A 16,173-nucleotide genomic window follows, 5' to 3' on the forward strand; every position below is an offset into this window, starting at 1 on the left:
TCTGTTGCTTATTTATTTTATTGAGCTGTTTGTTTTCTTACTGAGTTTTAGAGTTCTAAGTCTGTTGTCAGATATGTGGATTGCATATATTTTCTCCATATTTGTCTTCTCATTGTATTAACAGTGTCTTTTGAAGAACAGAATTTGTTTATCCTGATGAAGTTCAGTTTGTCAGTCCTTCTACACATTGTGCTTTTGGTGTGATACCTAGGAAATCTGCCTAGCCCACATTTCTGACAATCTTGAAATAGGACTAGATTTTAAACTAAGCTAAGGGTCTCACTTAGGTACCCAGGGGGCATTTACATTTATCATCTGTGTCCTTCACCGGATACACTGGAGAGTCAGAAATTGTAGGAGTAATAAATAAGCCAGTTATCAAAGTAGTCAGTTGCTCAGTCACCCATCCATTATGTGAGCATGCCTGTACTTAGCCAGCTCTAAAATGATACAGGGTTCCTCATTCGCATCTGTCTCCCCCGTTTTCTAACCTAGCTCTTTCTGCTGTCAAATGAATGCCTAAAGAAAAAGAATCAACGTTAACTTAAGAAAAGTAAAATTTTGAAGGCAAATCTCCTTTCTCTTCCTAAAAAATCCAAGGACACAATGACTTCATTTTTTTACATAAATAAAGCAAATATTACACTACTCCTCTTTTCCATGAAATGTTTAAGAACTTTGTGGTTTTGGAGAGTTTGCTGAGCCTGGGCTTTTCTCCCTCTGGAGTTTTCCATCTCTGCGTGTGGCTGGACTCCCTTTGTAAAAGGTGTAGTTGCAGAGCCCATTAGAACCCTGAAGGTATAAGGATTGCTCTCTATTCCCTTCTGGTCCATGCCTTGCTTTGCTAGAGAAGGAATCCTATTTTGCTTGAGATGAGGAAGCTTTTTTTTTTTAAGGTTTTATTTATTTGACAGAGCACAAGCAGAGGGAGAGAGAGAGAGAAGCAGGCTCCCTGCTGAGCAAGGAGTCCGATGCAGGACTCGATCCCAGGACCCTGGGATCATGACCCGGGCCGAAGGCAGCCGCTTAACTGACGGAGTCACCCAGGCGTCCCAGAGATGAGGAAGCTTTTGATCAATTGCTACTACATACACTTTTTTTAAAGCCTCTTGTGTTCTTGCTCCTGTCACCTAGATGTTCCCAATTTTCAGGTCTTTTTGTTTTGAGTTTTTCTTCCTTCCCTTTCTAGCCATGTTTCCTTTCTTACTTCCTAAATTCCTAAGGAGACCTAAATTTGGTTGAACACTTGATCTATTCTTATTGGCCATTAGTTTGTTTAGGCTCCATTGTTGTCGATTGTACTTTGGCATAGGTGTCTTGGCTGAAGCGGATTGTTATCCCTGAGGGCTGCGTTTGCTTATTGTAGATGCTCCTTTCTTGATTGGACTCTTGCTGCTGTTTTTCTTTTCCTTAAATGTTAAGAAAGGATATATTTTTGTTAAGATTTATTTATTTATTTGAGGGCGCCTGGGTGGCGCAGTCTTAAGCGTCTGCCTTTGGCTCAGGTCATGATCCCAGGGTCCTGGGATCGAGCCCGCATCGGGCTCCCTGCTCAGTGGGAAGCCTGCTCCCTCTCTCACTACCCCTGCTGTGTTCCTGCTCTCGCTATCTCTCTCTTTCAAATAAATACAAATAAAATTTAAAAAAAAAGATTTATTTATTTACTTGGGAGAGAGAGAGCATGCGTACCGGACGGGGGAGGGGCAAAGGGAGAGGGAATCTCAAGCAGACTCCCTGCTGAGCGTGGAGCCCAGATGTTGGATGCTGGACTCGATTCCATGGCCCTGAGACCATGACCTGAGCCAAAATCACAAGTCGGAGGCTCAACCAGCTGAGCCACCCAGGCACCCCAAGAGAGGATATGTTTTAATTTTAAGCTCTATATTTGGAAAATTTCCTCAGTCATGGGCCTCATCTCAACAATAAGGGTGAAGACTAAAATATGTTTTGTAATTGCACTGGTTGAAGGACTGAATTGGAGAATGTTGTTTTACCAGGAGCCAGTAGTAGCTCCAGAAATTCAAGAGGTGGGGAGATACTGAGCTTAACACCACTTAATGGTAATGTATCAGGCATTGGTGTCTCTGGTTCCTTTACATCTTCATTCTCATTCTTCACAGAAGCTCAGAAAGATAAAACTATCCACTTTTTACAGATTTAGGAATTCACTATAAAAGGCCCAAGGAAGACAGATTATTTACCTCAACTTGCCCAACTAGTAAGTTTCAAAGCCCTGATTTGAACCAGAGCCTCTCAGGTCCCAAAGCCCTTGGTTGGTCTATTATCCCAGAGTTTGTGTCGCATCTGAATAAGGAGCAGATCTGAGCTGCTTTTGGGGAAGAGTATTGAGCACACTCCTGAAGCCATAGCATTCCGACCAACCTTTGTATGACCAGCTTTGGATTATTAGGAATCTCATCACTCCTCATATTCTCTCCTTAAGAGTATTGCTTTTTGCCTCTGAAGATAAACCAAACATACTTAAAAACTTTGTTAGAAATGTTAGCTGTTAAATCTATGATCCTTTTCAAGAAAAGGTAAGATCATGACTGTCATCTAAATATGAAATGAACACGTCAAAGATTTTGTTTAAACTAACTGAAGAAGAAAATGGGGGTAATGTTACAACCAAAGAATACAAAGAACAGATGTTAAGTGTAGGTCAATAAAGTTGAAAGGAACATGCACGTGAACACAAAACTGGCTCTTCCACAGGGGAAGAGAATTCTCTAGGAGAATTCATTTGTGTATCCACAGACAGGGGTTCTTCTCTACAATTTACAATTGGGTCACAGGCAGTGGAAGGCTAGAGTCGACACAAAAGGAAGTGCTCTAGATTCAGAGTCTAAATAATGCATAGTTTCCCACTGGAGACATCCCATGCTGCTTTTAATTTCAAGTTTGCTTACAGAATATGAGAATCTGTAATACTGTTCTCTACTTTCTTTTCTTTCATATTCAAGTTTTTAAATACTTGTTTAAAAATGGTTTAGGTAGTGAGACTTTCTCACCACCTAAGTCCCAGTGATTGCATATTAGGCTTAATCTGTTCATGTATTTTGGAGACATGGTATGAAGTATGATGTTTTTTAATTTTTTAAAGATTTTATTTATTTATTAGAGCTCGAGGGGAGGGGCAGAGGGAGAAGCAGACTCCCCACTTACAGGGAGTCCAACACGGGGCTCGATCCCAGGACCCCGGAATCATGAGCTGAGCCGGAGGCAGACGCTTAAGCGACTGAGCCACCCGGGTACCCCTTAAGGCTGATGTACTTAAAACCATTTTCTATTTTGAGTATCTGTTCTGAGGATGATAGCCACTGAGCTTCAGCCCTTCAGACAAGTTGTCAGTCTTGGAGTACTCCTACATTCTTAGTATCTGACTTGAAGAAAGAATCAAGGGTTTAGAAGTCTGTAAAACCTTAAACGTTGGGTAAGAGTGTGCTGCTCTAACTTGTATTTCCCCTAGGAGGTATCTTCCCCTCCCTCCTTCTAATATCAGAGAGAGAGAGAAATGCTATATAGCCACAGTTTTTTATTCCTTTGATTTATTAAAAAGAAAATTCAACTGAATAAATTTTAAAGATCTTACTGGCTTTATTCAAGTAGTCATGAATAAGGCAGCATCCCATCTAGCAGAGAAGGGAACTCCAAGGAGCTGTACAAAATGAAGAGACTTTTATAGGCAGACGAGAGTGGGACAGGGAAGTTATACTAGTTATAAGTGGATTGGTTGTGAGAAGATCACTTTCCTGTGGGGGACGGCAGGGGTCTGTCAGGTAGATTACCTCACCAGTGTTGAGCAGATAATTCCTGACTGACTGGTTTAAGATTCCATTTCTGGGAGAGGCCAGAACTGTGATTAAGTCTCAATTTGGTGATGCTGGGCTTAGCATAAGTGACTTCATCTTGTGCCTGTTGTCTTGTTTTTTTGTTTTGTTTTGTTTTAACAGATCTTATTCTTTGGACAGGTGGGATTGGTGTGGTGTGGTGATGCAGAAGTTGAAATTGAAGTTTACCTTTTCAGGGAACTGAAACACCTTTGGAACTAAAGGGCTCTTGGGTATTCTGAAGACCCAGCAGCCATTGAGAGTCCTCATACCCTTCAGTTAAATGTGTGAGGAGTGGGCTGCCATGCAGGGAGAGCCCTGATTGGGGTGTGTCCATTGGAGAAAAGCAGGAAATGCTAGAGAGGAGAGAAGGTACTAATGCAGCCTTGACATGTGTGGTGTGCCATGATTTCTGGCCAGAGCTTGTGTTAAGACGGGGACTGGTAGACTGCCTGGCTTTAGTGAGGTCCTTCACCTCGCCCTCATTTGAACAGTGTTTGTCTTCGTCAGTTCTGGTTGAATGTGTCTGCCATTAGTCTCTACCCTTCCTCTACTAGGAGGGAAAAGGACACATTTGCTTTCCATCTGATGTGACTCACCCTGCCTCTCTGACTTCTTTCCTTCTTTCTTAGTGGCAGTACCGTACAATGTTGCCTAGGCTTCCCTGTTTGGGACCTCTGGGTCATATGTCCCGTGAATGGTGGGAGTTAACTTTTGGGCATCTAACCTAAACAGGTATGATATTACATGTACATTATTTGTTATACTTATTTTAGAGCTTTAAAAAATTCCAATGTGGGGGCATCTCGGTGGCGCAGTTGGTTAAGCATCCGATTCTTGGTTTCAGCTCAGTTCGTGAGCTCAGGGTCGTGAGATCGAGCCCTGAGTCAAGGCTCTGCACTGAGCACAGAGTCTGCTTGGGATTCTCTCTCTCCCTCTACCCCTCCCATCGTGTTCTCTCTCTCTCTGAAATAATAAATTAATTTTTTAAAAGTTCCAGTGTGGAGACAGTTTATCATTTACCAGACTAGATTTCTTTTACCTTGACATCTTGTTTCAGGAAGGGGCTAGGAAGAAATTGTTTTGGAATATAAATCTAGCCATATGAAACACCTCAGTTCACCGTGGTTCCTATAAAAGTACTTGAGTAAAATACGTGTGACTGCCTCACAAAATTGTATACAAGGGTTCCTAATAGGACCTTCTCCGATCTGATGAAACTATCTAAACTGTCACTGACAGGGGGCACCTGGGTGGCTCAGTCAGTTAAGCGTCTGCCTTCGGCTCGGGTCATGATCCCAGGGTCCTGGGATCGAGCCCCGCATCGGGCTCCCTGCTCGGCAGGAAGCCTGCTTCTCCCTCTCCCACTCCCCCTGCTTGTGTTCCCTCTCTTCCTGTCTCTCTCTCTGTCAAATAAATAAAATCTTAAAAAAAAAAAAAACATGAAAGAAGACAGAAGATAAGCTGGTGATGAAACAAGGAGTGGCCATAAATGGAGATTTGAGATGTTTGAGGACTGTATATTACTCCTAGTGAAATGCTCCAGAATTGTTTAGACCGGCACCGTACAGTGAAACTTACTGTAATAATGGAAATGTTCTATATCCGCACTGTCCAGTATGGTAGGTGCCAGCCACAGGTGGCTGTCAAGCACTTAAAATGTGGCTAGTGTGGCTGAGGAACTGTATTTGACCTCATTTAGTTTCATTTAAATAGCCACCTGTGCTTAGTAGCTATTATACAGCATATGTGATCTCTCCAAGCAGTAGTTGTATACCAAGCCCTCCTTTGGGGCACACACTGTTGGAATCGGGGATTCAGGGATGAAGGAGAGACTGCCTTTGAGGAGAACTTTCCTCTTCCTCTGTCCCCATTTGGGTGGCAGGCAGATATGCAGGAAGTCACGATTCAGTATGATGAAAGGGGGCCCTGGGACCCAGATGCTCTGGAGTTTGGGGAGTGGTGTGCAGGAAGACAGGCTCTCCAGACTGCCTAGACGTCGCCCGCTCCCAGATAAGCAGGCTCCTGGTACATGAAGGGGGCGGGACCCTGGGGGAGGAGTGGCAAGCACACTTGAGATACAGGGCACATAGGAGTAGAAGTGATGCATGTTCTGGAAAAATACAAGGCTAGACTAGATAGCTGCCTCGAATGGTCTAGAGTGCCCGTGGCAGGCTGGGCTTTAGCTTTTGTGTGCCAGCTCCAGCCTTGGTGGATTCATGCTCTCGGGCCCTATGGGCATCCCAAATGTCTTGGCCCCAGAAAACTTTTTTTGATCCCTCTGGTGGTCCAACTGCTTCTCAGACCTGTCCCTTCAAAGTCTTGCTCTTTCTCATTTCAGTCCTTTAACATTTCCCACTGGGCTTCCTGAGAACTTCTCTGAAGCTTGTAAGAGATAGAAAACAAGTAAAACATCCTGACCAATTAGTTTTGACACACTGGACTCTCCTTCTTAGGCATTGCATGTACAGCTCTTCAGTCTTGCTTGTACAGCTCTTCAGTCTTGCTTTTGAAAATGTTCCAGTATTTCTGTTGATAGTGTTCTCTCCCTTAAAGTACTGTTACTTATACTGCCCTGTGGAATGATTATGTCTTCTTGCCTACCAGATAGCAGACCTCTAGAAGGCAAGGCCAGCCATCTATTATTATTCTTTGTACTGCCCTATGTGTCCAGTGAATGCTGACATTCTCATTTTAGCACAGGCATCTAGACTGAAATCATAAAATCCTAGCACAAACAAGCATTCCTCAATTAGCAGTGAAATCTGAGATACGGCTAAATACAGTGTATCTTTAAAAAATAAGGGCGCCTGGCTGGCTCAATCGGTAGAGCAAGTGACTCTTGATCTCGGGTTTGTGAATTCAAGCCCCACACTGGTAGATTTTACTTAAATTTTTTATTTTAAAGATTTTATTTATTTGTCAGAGAGAGAGCACAAGCAGGGAGAGTGGCAGGCAGAGGGAGAGGCAGGCTCCCTGCTGAGCAAGGTGCCCGATATATTTGATCCCAGGACCCCAGGATCATGACCCTAGCCAGAGGCAGATGCTTAACCGACTGAGCCACCCAGGCGTCCCTTTACTTAAAAACTTTTTTTTTTTTTTTTTTAAAGATTTTATTTACTTATTCATGAGAGAGAGAGAGGCAGAGGGAGAAGCAGACTTCCCGCAGAGCGGGGAGCCCGATGTGGGACTCGATCCCAGGACTCCGGGATCATGACCTGAGCCGAAGGCAGACGCTTAACCATCTGAGCCACCCAGGCGCCCCCTTTACTTAAAAACTTTAAAAAAAGATTTGACTGCAAGATTACTCCAGGCCCTCTATTTAGGAGGAAAGAGGAATATGATAAAATTCAACTGAGCTCATATTATTCCTAGACTTGAAAATACATGTTCCTGACCAGATCCTTGACTCTATTAAACCAGTGGCTCTTGAACTTTCCAGAGTACCAACTGCTTTAACACGGGAAGAAATTCCACAGGCCCTGCCCACTGCCCCCAGCCATCTGTGTCCCAGGTGTGGGCTTCCTCTTTGGGCAGATTCCACTCTGGGTTGGTCACAGCTTAGTCCTACCCACAGTATCTCTTCATTTACTGGGTGGATGTAATGGAAACTGGTGGAAGGAAGGCTGGAGTCTGTCTTGGGCCCTGGGGAGGCTAGGGGAGGCTTCCTGCTGACGGCAGCATTTGACCTGAAAGGGAAAGAAAAAACTCGCTACAAACTCTGGTGCCCTAGAAGTAGAGAACCTAGATTTAAGGTTTTAGGATTATTCTGAAATACACTTGTGTTGAATGAAGGGTATTAGAACTTAGCCAATTGAAGGGCAGGGAAGGTGCTCCAGACCAGGCAAGTGACTTTATTCCGTAAAAACAAGAAAGGCTAGTTAAAAGTAAAAAGGTGGCTTACTTGCCTAAACGCCTGTTGTGCATTTGGAGATAGTGATTGTCCATACTGACCGGTTGCTAAAGTCTGCTTTCCAACCTAATCCTGTTGTCTGAGTTTCTAGAACACCAGCACTATCCTGAGCTTCCCCAAAGTGACTTCATGATTCCACAGAAAGGGCTTTGGTCGAAGGCCCCCACTCATCCCCTTCCCTCCTCCTTCCCAGACTGGCAGTCAGTCTTTCCACTCCTGCCCCCTGCCCAGGATGAGCCTCCTCCTCTCTGGAGCCTTGTATCCCCTCCGGGAAGTATGTGGCTGTGGCCTACATTCTTCTCTCGTTCACTTTCCTGTACCTGCACCTGGTTCGGGCACCATCTGATCATGGGGTTTTCCAAACAACTCCAGTTTCCATCTTTCTCATTTCCTTATTGGAGGGACATTTTTGCTACCATTTGAAATTATGGCTTGTTTTAATTTGGGAGCTTTCAAAACATCATTCGAGATATTATTTCTTGCCTTTCCTCTGGGCCTAGAATTTTGAAGCCATTTTTATTTTTAACTCAGGCAATCTGTTCGCCCTTGTCCTTTTTCCTCTTTTTTTTTAAAGTAGAGTATTTCCTGGATTTGCTAACCCTGGGATTGTTACAGTAGTCACGCTCCAACTCCCATCCACAGAGGACACACTGAACACCCTTAAACTGTCCCATAAGTAACACTGAGTTATCTTAATCTTCATGCTTACCCAGATGAGATGATACAGATAAGATGCTTAGCCTGAAGACAAGCACATAGTGAGTTTTCAAGAGATGCACTTGGTAACATTTGATCTTAAGCCTTTGTGTAGCTAGTCTTCCTTCACTTGTTATCTGTGGTTCCTATGCCCATCAAGCAAACCACCTTCTGCAACTAGCATAACTTCCTTCCACTTCGTGGATTGTTTTTATATACGTTTATTGACCTTTTATGGCTGTCTCCTGCTACTCTAGAACCCTTGTGTAGTGCCTTTTAGCCATTGGAATTGGAATTGGCTGGGTGATACTATTTGTTGAAAATTTTGCTCTTGGGGTGCCTGGCTGGCTCAGACAGCAGAGCATGGGAGTCTTGATCTCGGGATTGTGAGTTCGAGGGTAGAGTTTACTTAAAAAAAGAAAGAAAATTCTTTTGTTCAAACTTTCCATCTTAAACAGCTCAGTTGTGGGAATCCAAATTTATATTATTCCCCTCCCTTTCTCTCTCTCTCTCAAACTGATCTTAAAACAAGTTACTTCTGGGGCGCCTGGCTGGCTCAGTCGGTTAAGTGGCTGCCTTCACCTCAGGTCATGATTTCAGGGTCCTGGGAGCTAGCACCTCGACAGGCTCCCTGCTCAGCAGGGAGTCTGCGTCTCCCTCTGTCCTTCCCCCTGCTCATTCTCCCTCCCTCTCTCTCAAATAAATAAAATCTTAAAAAAAAAAAGTTATTATCAAAGTCGTAACATAATTTTTTATTTAGGCTTCCTTTTTAAAAGAAGGTATGTGCCAGATATTTCTTTTCTTTTTTTCTTTTTATTAACATATAATGTATTATTTGTTTCAGGGATACAGGTCTGTGATTCATCAGTCTTACACAGTTCACAGTGCTCACCATGGCACATACCCTCCGCAATGTCCATCACCCAGCCACCCCATCCCACCCACCCCCCTCCACTCCAGCAACCCTCAGTTTGTTTCCTGAGATTAAGAGTCTCTTATGGTTTGTCTCCCTCTCTGGTTTCATCTTGTTTCACTTTTCCCTCCCTTGCCCTATGATCCTCTGCCTGTTTCTCTCTCTCTCTTTTTTTTAAAGACACCTCTGTGGGTGGGTCGCTGCTCTGTTGTTTTTAAGAAGGGAAGGTTATATATATATATATTTTTTTTTTAAAGATTTTATTTATTTGACAGAGACAGAGACAGCAAGAGCAGGAACACAAGCAGGGGGAGTGGGAGAGGGAGAAGCAGGCTTCCCACTGAGCAGGAAGCCCGATGTGGGACTCGATCCCAGGACTCTGAGATCATGACCTGAGCCGAAGGCAGACGCTTAACAACTGAGCCACCTAGGTGCCCCTGCCTTGTTTCTCAAATTCCACATATCAGTGAGATCATATGATAATTGTCTTTCTCTGATTGACTTATTTTGCTTAGCATAATACCCTCTAGTTCCATCCACATCGTTGCCAGTGTGCCAGACGTTTCTAACCTAAGATTTCTATCATGGCAAGACTAACAGTATGCTTGCCCGCAAACCAGAGGCTGATTATCACAGATAACCAGAGATGATTATCAAGCCTGAATCTGGGACACATTTGTCATAAAAGTTTGTCACAGTATTTTTATTAATGAAAATAAATTTATTACATTCTTGATTTTTCCTAATTTGTTAAAAGTGTGAATTGCATTTATAATTTTCTATTATGGAAAATCTCAAATAGTGCAAAAATAGTGTGAACAGGGCGCCTGGGTGGCTCAGTCGTTAAGCACCTGCCTTCAGCTCAGGTCATGATCTCAGAGTCCTGGGATCGAGTCCCACGTGCTCAGCGGAGAGTCTGCTTTCTCCTTCTATCTCCCCCCCCCCCCCCCCCCTTTCTTTTTTTCTTTCTTCTTAAAAAAAAAAAAAAAAAAAAAGTAGTGTGAACAGTGCTGTGCACCCCCCTGCACCCATCGCTCAGCCTGTTACCAGCCTGTCTTGTTTTGGCTGTGCACTCCCATCTCACCCTGTGGATTATTTTGAAGCATGACAAGCCTTTTTGATCTCGTTGATCAACCCAATATGAAGCGCTTTGTAATTGGTCCTGGGCTCCCATCTCACATCTGAATATTTTAACAAATTAAGTGACCACCTACAAACTTCTTTTTCCTTGTCTGTTAAATGAGAATTCGACCTTATGGGCTCATTGTGAGGATTAAATGCATGACCTATAGATAGGGCGCCTGGGTGGCTCAGTCGTTAAGCATCTGCCTTCCGCTCAGGTCATGGTCCCAGGGTCCTGGGATCGAGCCCCGCTTCAGGCTCCCTGCTCGGCGGGAAGCCTGCTTCTCCCTCTCCCACTCCCCCTGCTTGTGTTCCCTCTCGCTGTGTCTCTCTCTGTCAAATAAATAAAATCTTTAAAAAAAAAAAAAAATGCATGACCTATAGTGTAGTGCCTGGCACGGAGTGCGCTCAGGAAGTGGTCTTTATTTCTTGCTCTTTCATAGGCTCTGCTCTTTCACTCGTTAGGCCCTAATCAGATTCCTCGGTTTGAAAAGTTCCAAAGAATCTACCTACAGCGGACGTTACTGTTCAGCTTGGTGACCAGCACAGTGGTAGTATATGCCTTCCCGGTGCCTCCCCTGTGACCTTCTCCAGAACCTTATCGGTACATGTTGCTTGCCTACCTCACTCTGAGCCTTGAATTCATTGATTTTGAGGACAAGATGACTGCTGGGTCATCATCGCCATCTTCTTCTTCTTCTTTTTTTTTTTTAAGATTTTTTTGTTTATTTATTTGAGAGAGAGAGAATGAGAGACAGAGAGCACGAGAGGGAAGAGGGCAGAGGGAGAAGCAGACCCCCTGCTGAGCAGGGAGCCCGATGCGGGACTCTATGCCGGGACTCCAGGATCATGACCTGAGCCGAAGGCAGTCGCTTAACCAACTGAGCCACCCAGGCGCCCCCATCTTCTTCTTCTAAGATTTAATTTATTTGAGAGAGAGCGCTCTTGCGTGCAAGCCAGGGGAGGGGCAGAGGGAGAGGGAGAAGCAGGCTTCCCCGCTCAACAGGGAGCCAGACGGGGGGACGCGGGGGCCTCGATCCCGGGACCCTGGGATCATGACCTGAGTAGAAGGCAGATGCTTAACCGACTGAGCCACCCAGGTGCCCCTGCTGGGTCTTCTTTAATGGTCAGGTACAGAGCACGGAGTCTTGGAAGAAAATGGGATGGAGAGGTTTCAAGCTGGTTATAGTTCAGAATGGTACTTTCAAATCTGCTCAGAAGCCTAAACTTCTGTCCCCATGATGCTTCCTTCTCAATACTATAGACTATGTATGCAGTAAATCACATTATAGTAGATAAAATAGGCAGAGACCATCAGACAACTGAGAGATACCTGGTTGAAATGTTTGACCTCTGCTGAGCTAAGAGATGCAGATGGAACCAGTTGGCCCTCTTTTCTAGCTATATGATTAACAATGATTTGTGCTAATGATGGCTGGGGTATGGTGAAATGGAAATAACTAGTTCACTGATGGTGTGGGTGTTAGTAAAACTGTTCTGGAAAATAATTTTGTCAGTGTATTTCAAGGGCCTTTAAAATATTCATACTATTTTGCCGAGTGATAACCCATTTGTGTGTCTGATCAGATTATATACATAATTTAAAATAGGGGCACCTGGGTGGCGTCTGCCTTCAGCTCAGGTCGTGATCCCAAGGTCCTGGGATCAAGCCCTGCATCGGGCTCCCTGCTCAGCGGGAAGCCTGCTTCTCCCTCTCCCACTCCCCCTGCCTGTGTTCCCTCTCTCGCTGTCTCTCTCTCTGTCAAATAAATAAATAAATAAAAATAATTGCATGCTTAATAATAGTGGCATTATCCATATGCTGCAGTATTATGCAACCTTAATGTCAATAACAAAACAGGATGCAACAGTATAATCTCAGCCATTTGAAGGAAAACTAGAAAGACCTAAACTCTGGTGCTAATAGTGATTGTTTCTCTCTTTTTTTTTTTTTTTTTTTAAAGATTTTATTTATTTATTTGAGAGAGAGAGAATGAGAGACAGAGAGCATGAGAGGGAGGAGGGTCAGAGGGAGAAGCAGACTCCCCGCCGAGCAGGGAGCCCGATGCGGGACCCGATCCCGGGACTCCAGGATCATGACCTGAGCCGAAGGCAGTCGCTTAACCGACTGAGCCGCCCAGGCGCCCCTGGTGCTAATAGTGATTGTTTCTAAGAGTTGGAATTTTGGGTGCCTTTTTGTCTTTGCTTCATTCTTGTGTGTACCTTTCTAAATTTTCTATAATTCAGTACTTTAATTGGGGGGTGGGGGGAGAGACAGGATAGCAGAAAAGTCACTTGTTTGATTAGGATCTAGCTGTTAGAGAGTAGGCAACTTGGCAACACCAAGCAAATAAAAATGTTAATGGGCTCTAGAAAACCAGTTGGTTTAACTGCCCTTTCCTTGCACCTCTAACATATGTGCTATCACTGTATCAGACACACATGTAAATCAGAACAGCAGTTATGGACCTCAAGTCAGTATTTTCCAAACCTGGTGTGTGTGCCTCAGTTACCAGAAGGAACTTTTAAGAATGCCTAATTGAGGACTGATCCCCAGCCCTGGTGAACCAGAATCCTCTTTGCGGTGAGAGCTGACATTACAGAGTGGCATGATGGTCAAGTATTGAGGCCTGGGCTGACACTTCTGACAATTCCAGCTCTGCCACTCAATTGCTATGTGATCTTGGACATGATACAACACCTGGTTCACCTTCATTCCCTGTGTTTTATAGTTGTCTTGATGGCTTTGCAAACGCTTTGCTTTCAACTCCTTGATACTGCAACTCCCTAGTCTCACCTCTACTTGAGCAGTCATCTTAAGTTTGTGATCACCACACAAAGTTGCATTGGCCAGACTTTGCAGTGGCCCGCTGACCGCCAACTTCTACCCCTTCCCTGCTCCTCCAGTTTTTCCCATAGCAGTTATCTGTTCTCACTGCCCTCGCCCTAACGATTCTCTATTGGGCCCTTTCTGACCTCACTGGCCGTGCCCAGCCCAGACCCTTGGATATTATTTTCCTGACCTTTTTACCTACATGGGGTTTCTTTGTTGTGTCTGCCTTTATGGCCAGTTTGTTTCTCTGCTTCAGAGATGAAGAAGGTGATAACTCCAGGCTAACAGAGGAACATTCTAGCTTTTGATTTATTACGTGAGAAAAAATTATACTTGAGGGAAAGAATTGATGCATCATATGGAATAGTTAGTATTGCTTGTTCTTCCTAGGAAGTCGTTCCAGAGCACACTAATGAGGCTTGGTTTGAAAGCAGAAGGAAGGAAATGTGTTCTGAATACACCTTATTCTAAAAAGGTTTTAGAAGATATCATATGTAAATGGATTAATAGATGTTATCCAAAATATTCATTTCCAAGGAACACAGTGGCTAGGGACCTTGTACAACTCTTTTTTTCCTCTTTGCCTGCTTCAGTTTCTCCTGTAAAAGGAATGGTCTCTGTGTTAGAAACTGTTTCCCAGTTAGAAGTTTCTAGTTTGTAGGATTTTTATTTATTTATTTATTTATTTTTAAGTAAACTCTGTGCCCAACCTGGGGCTAGAACTCACAACCCTGAGATCGAGTTGCATGTACTACCACCTGAGCCAGCCAGGCATCCCCTTAGTTTGTAGAATTTCAAAAAGTAATTTCAGTCTTCAGAAATCCATGAAGGTGTTGATGGAAATCAGTAACAGAAGAAACTGCGAGTGGAGTTTAAAGACATTGCAGCTTGGGCAGCTTCTTGTAGCAAAAGTTGTGCTTGAGTTTTGTTTTTTTTTCTTAGCTCTTTTCTAGAAACAAGTGTCCCCCATTCTTGATCCTGGAGAACAGTAAGTACAAAAACATGGCTCTGAACTTTGCCAGTTTAAAGCCATCAACATCCCGGTGAAACCACTTGTTGGGTTTCTTCAGATCCACTGTTGAGTATCATTTGCAACAACCCTTGAATGTTCGACAGGCCCTAAGTGAGGATGAAAATCCTCATTCGTGTGTAGTTCATCTTTCATGATGAATAAGGACTATTATTGTAATGAGAAAACTTACTTGAAAAATCAGCAGATTAACGTTTTTCTCCAAAATGGAAATAGCTTTTTCAGTTTAAGGGTAATATGTTCCTCCAAAGGTCACAATAAGATAGTATAAAGAAAACAAAGCTATTTGTAGTTCTACAATCCAGGAAAAACCCAATATTGTATTCCTTTCAACTTCATTTTTACATTTACATCTTTACTCCTTTGGTAATCCGTTTTGGAGCATCAAGTGTAAGGATCTTAATTCTCAGAATTTTTCTGGCTGCCTTCACTTTGTGAATTTTTTTTTTTTCATCCTTTTGCTACTGAATTTTATAATGCCATATTTGTCCAAATTATTCATTTCTGGGTTATTTTTCTGTTTAGTCCTATTCCAGCCCCATACTTTTAATACTGTCTTTTTATAACATACTTTCCAAGACTGTTAAGGCAAGTCCTCTGTCCTCTTGTCATTATTCTTTTGGGGAAGAATGGGAGGGACTCTTGTGAATTTATTTTGATGAATAGGATTATTTCAAGTTCCAAAAAATCCTTGGGATTGTTTCAGTAGAGGAGAATTTACATCCCTGCATTAAGTCTTCCTATTGGAGATATCTCTTCATTAATTCAGATTTCCTTTGTTTCAGTAAGATTGTCATTTTCTTACTTAAGTCCTATACTGCTGTTAACCACTGCAACAGTGGTTGCAGTATAAATTTGGAAAATCCTTCAGAAAAGTGAATTAGTGAAAGTCATGAAAATGTTTATACTTTTGATTCAGTAACCCCATTCCTAAACAATATCTGTAAGTTAAGTTTAACAGAACCCTTTTGCCTGTGTGAGAATTTGACCTTTGGTTAACTTTTTTTCTGGGGAACCTGATAAAGGCAGACTGTCACCTTCTGTTGCTGGGCACTGTAGCTTATGGTAAAATGTCTCCTGGTTGGTAATTGCATCTGGATAGGGAGAGGCTGTGAAGTACCCCCATGGAGCCCCATGCTTGGGCTTCACAGAGTACAGTGGCTCTTGTGCTGGTTGTGTTCCTCACAAGAAGCCAACAGAGCTATTAAAACAGATGATTGGATCCCCTCAACAATGAGGGTTTTAAGTCAGGGGTTGAACCCACACTGTCTCCCTATACCAGAGCCATCTGCTGTGTGGATTGTTGAAAGAACAGCCAGCAAGCTGTGTTCTTGTAGGCAAGTGCCAGGTATGGCCTGTGATAATCCTGTGAGTCTGAATCTAAGAAGATCATGCCCACCCCACCTGCACCGCCCCATGGCTGTTGCTGGGTCCCAAGGAAATGATCCCACAAACTGAAGTTCAAAAATGTTCTTTACAGCATTACTTTCCCCAGATTTTTGGTATATTAAGTAAAAGGCAGGAATAGCTATTTAAACACTTAATTCACTCAAAGGAATATTAGATGTATAAGACTGTAACAGAAGCAAGCACTAAAGGATAAAGTCACAGTCACTATAGCCAGCCTCAGCCTTCTAGAAGCTAGGTGGTTAAAAATGAAACTTAAGGGACGCCTGGGTGGTTCAGTTGGTTAAGCGTCTGCCTTCGGCTCAGGTCATGGCCCAGGGTCCTGGGATCAAGCCCTACATCGGGCTCCCTGCTCGATGGGAAGCCTGCTTCTCCCTCTGCCTGCCACTCCCCCTACTTGGGCACTTACCGCCCCTCCCCCCCGACACA

General features: G+C 43.5%; 1 protein-coding gene across 3 annotated transcripts in view; it reads left to right on the forward strand.

The window, feature by feature from the left end:
- The window catches only part of RAB7A (RAB7A, member RAS oncogene family), a 72,748-nt gene that overhangs the window by 36,596 nt on the left and 19,979 nt on the right, over nt 1-16,173 (forward strand). The window contains exon 1 of one of the 3 annotated variants that reach the window (XM_044920904.1): nt 4,529-4,565. The exons of the other annotated variants lie outside the window; for them this stretch is intronic. The gene's annotated coding sequence lies outside the window, so the exon portion shown is untranslated. Of the gene's footprint in view, nt 1-4,528; nt 4,566-16,173 lie in introns of those variants that run through there. 3 annotated transcript variants of the gene reach the window in all.

The sequence above is a fragment of the Neomonachus schauinslandi genome, chromosome 1, assembly GCF_002201575.2.
Source record: "Neomonachus schauinslandi chromosome 1, ASM220157v2, whole genome shotgun sequence".
NCBI classification, from domain to species: Eukaryota; Metazoa; Chordata; class Mammalia; order Carnivora; family Phocidae; genus Neomonachus; species Neomonachus schauinslandi.